Genomic DNA, 3,893 nt, shown 5'->3' with positions numbered 1-3,893 from the left:
AACACACACACACACACAAACACACACACACACACAAACACACACACACACACAAACACACACACACAAACACACACACACAAACACACACACACAAACACACACACACAAACACACACACACAAACACACACACACAAACACACACACACACACACACACACACACACACACACTGAAGTTAAAACACAGTTACTTGGGATGCTAGCGCGTTCATCGACACATGGCACGTTATACAGCGTAGCATCTGGACCGATACATGTGGGGCAAGACTGCTAAATTACTGGATACGACTTATCAAGATCACACACACCACGTTCATATTCATTACTCACACAACGAAAGATAGAATTTGGTAAAAAGCTTCCCTAACGCACATGTAAGCTCACTGCGACATAGCGCGTCTGCCTTTAACGGTCAGTTTCAGAGAACAAAGTCCACTTCTAAAATTCCGTACAACCCAGTAATTTTGTAAATAAGTTTACCAAACAAGAGCACATCTACTCCGTCATGAAACTGAGGCTTCAATTAGAACACGAGAGGTGTTTACGTCGAACTGGAACCTCATGATGTTCAGAGAAACACATGTGCACCACAGTACGGGTTACTGAGTCTGTGGGAATGAAATACAAATTGGACGGTAAATTCAATAAAATTTATCACAAAGCACATCCATACATAATTCGCTAAGCTAACTAAAGCTGTACCACATGTGGTGGCACCGCTTGTCCAAAAGTTACATTTGCACAAAAGGACTCCTCGAAAAAATGAATATTACTGAAACTAACAGTGTTCCCTGATAGAATTAGTGCGGCGTGATTGAGTGCCACCACACACCAGAGTGGCTACCGGGAACTGAAACAAAGCTCTCACACATTTCAACTCAACAGACGGAGATGCTATTCAGAGCATCCGCATTGACCGGCGTTCTAGGGAAGAGTAACCTAATCGCCTCTCCCGTCCGGGGTCCACATACGGTGGCCGGTAGGGCCCAGAGAACGTAAGCGGTTTTTACCTGTACCATCCTTACACTGGGTGACGACTAGTGGCCAATAATACCTCTCTGACCCAACGTAGCCGTATTCGAAGCTCTGCACAATGATTGGCTACACTGCTCTTGACATCCATAGAACCATGTAGCGGCTCACATGGAGCCATTACATCACTAACAGCTGACAATGCCTAAATTCTGTAATGCTATTCTAGGATCTGAGGGGACGTAACCTCTAGCCTTGATAATGGCCTCAGTTGGATGGGAAAGAGTGTATATAATTTCTTCAGGTATGGCATATGCAGTAAAAACGTCTCACTGATGGTTAGATCCAGTAGTGCTAGCAAGCTGCGGTGATATGTATTCCTACATTTTACCTGTTGTTACAAATAGTCCCATAGATTTTTTGTGGGAGTAAGGTCTCGTGATATAGCAGATGAGGTGCAACGGTGTGTATGAGTGTGTGTCAAACCAGGAATCTATACGTTCACCTCAGCGTACATGGTTGTCGTCATTTTGGGAGAGGCACAAAGGAATTATGACGATGTAGGAAAGAAAGCCAAAGAATAAACGTCTTGTTAAGTGAAAGAAAACCTCCAAAACATCACACGGCCGTAACTACGACCTTCACACACTTCGGTTTAAACGATTCATTATATGAAGATGGTATCCTTCCCGAAAGAACAGATACCTTTGATGACCGTGCTGCTTCTCTAAAATGAAATGATGATTAAATCCAAAACCTTAGCTGCCGACAGGTGTAGTTGATATACATCAATGGCGACAGGTGAAAATGTGTGCCCCGACCGGGACTCGAACCCGGGAAATCCTGCTTACATGGCAGACGCTCTATCCATCTGAGCCACCGAGGGCACAGAGGATAGTGCGACATGTCCCGTGCACCCTTCCCGTGGGACCCACATTCCCAACTGTCCACAACTTACATTCGTAGTGATCCTAATAGATATTTGCCCATTCACTATTACCCGAACCAGATTAAGTTGACGATTCCCGTAAGAGCTCGGGCAAAGCGTGCGCATTCGCACAGAATAATCTAGAGGTCAGTTAGTGCACAAAATCCTGCACCAGCAGCACTTCTGCAGTTTTGGACTGCTATAGGGGCAGCATGGCTCAACATTTCTGCAGGGGACTTTAAGCGATTTGTTGCATGCACGCCACGTCGAGTTGCCACACTACGCCGCGTAAAAGGAGATCCGACACGATGTAAAGAGATATCTCATGACTTTTATGACTGCATTCTGTTGCACCTGGTGCCGGGTAACAAGCTACTTCCCCAAGCAGGTCGCCGTACTTAACGTCCTCACGTGATGGATGAATCACTACAAAAAGCCTCGCGCTTTGCCAGACGTACTGTGGTAGCTGTATTTACGTGACTCCAAACCGCCATGAAATGTAATGCGCGCCCCATTTTTAAAGATTAAAAACATGAGGTGTTGGTTGGCGCATCACTGGTAGGCTAAATTTATTTTACACAACAATGGATGTATACGTAAACTATCAAAACAACAACAATGTTTAAGTGACCCATCGTTAAGTGACGCAGTCTTTATTAAAAAAGAACGCCTAACTTGATTATCTACATGATATGCAGACTAACAGAGTGTAAATCGCAGGCGTTACTGGTCATTGTTTACTAATGTCATCATTACTGGTATCCTCATTAGGAGTCTACATTACAAACAGATTCATTTCCTCTTTCGCCATCTTCCTTGATGTTTTAAAGCATATCAGTTTCACTGTCGTCCAGAATATTTGAAACACAACGTTTGTAGAGTGGTTTTACGATCATTCGTGTTTCGGTGCTTTTCCAATCAGCCAAAACCCAGTGTACAATAATGTCGGGTGAAGCACACTTAATTTTTCCTTTCGAAGCCAAATCACGGTACGGTTCGCAAAACAATTTTTCGTACGGAAACTTACTGGCAGATTTAAACTGTGCCGGCCGCGGTGGCCGTGCGGTTCTGGCGCTGCAGTCCGGAACCGCGAGGCTGCTACGGTCGCAGGTTCGAATCCTGCCTCGGGCATGGGTGTGTGTGATGTCCTTAGGTTAGTTAGGTTTAAGTAGTTCTAAGTTCTAGGGGACTTATGACCTAAGATGTTGAGTCCCATAGTGCTCAGAGCCATTTGAACCATTTTTAGATTTAAACTGTGTGCCGGACCGAGCCTCGAACTCGGGACCTTTGCCTTTGACAGGCAAGTGCTCTGCCGACTGAGTTTCCCAAGTACGACTCACGATCCGTCCTCACAGCTGTACTTGCGACAGTACCTCGTTTCCTACCTGCCACTCTCCGCAGAACTTCTTCTCGAAGTTTCACATCAGCGCCTACTCCGTTCCAGAGTGAAAATTTCATCGTGGAAACATTCCCCAGCCTGTAGTTAAGCCATGTCTCCGAAATATCCTTTCTTCCATGGGTGCTAGTCTTGCGAGTTTCGCAGGAGAACTGTAAAGTTTGGAGGGAAGGAGGGATATACTTCTGGAAGCAAAGCTATGAGGACGGGTCATGAGTCATGTCTGGGTAACTCAGTCGCTCAAAGTGTGCCTTTGGCAGGGTAGCAGTGCGGACCGCGCGCAGCCGTCTCCCCCGTTGTGCGAGGTGATGCGTATCTTCAACTCTTACAGGAAGAACACTCTTAAGTTCACCTTTTCGGATGAATACCCTCGACCCAAACACTAGCCGTCTATCACTTCCTAAGTGAAGACTTGAAGATCCCCAGTGACGGTCTCATCAGCATACACCTATCTATCATTAGCAGAGTAGTTTATTTTAAGATGACTTCCGACGCTGCTTGCAAAGAGATTATCCAACGGACGCGTCGTGGACTAAAATTCAATCAACATCTGGCTGTGAATGTGGACCACGCAGGACTTTGCCGTCGAACGA

At 45.6% G+C, this 3,893-nt stretch overlaps 1 non-coding gene across 1 annotated transcript; it reads right to left on the bottom strand.

Moving 5' to 3' along the window:
- Positions 1-1,788: 1,788 nt before the first annotated feature.
- Positions 1,789-1,863, bottom strand: Trnat-ugu (transfer RNA threonine (anticodon UGU)). Its single transcript has one exon. It is a non-coding gene; the product is annotated as a tRNA-Thr (tRNA).
- Positions 1,864-3,893: the final 2,030 nt, after the last annotated feature.

Source organism: Schistocerca serialis, chromosome 2, assembly GCF_023864345.2.
Source record: "Schistocerca serialis cubense isolate TAMUIC-IGC-003099 chromosome 2, iqSchSeri2.2, whole genome shotgun sequence".
Taxonomy (NCBI): Eukaryota; Metazoa; Arthropoda; class Insecta; order Orthoptera; family Acrididae; genus Schistocerca; species Schistocerca serialis.
The sequence above is the reverse complement of the archived record's forward strand: the minus strand, read 5'-3'. Positions and strand labels throughout refer to the sequence as shown.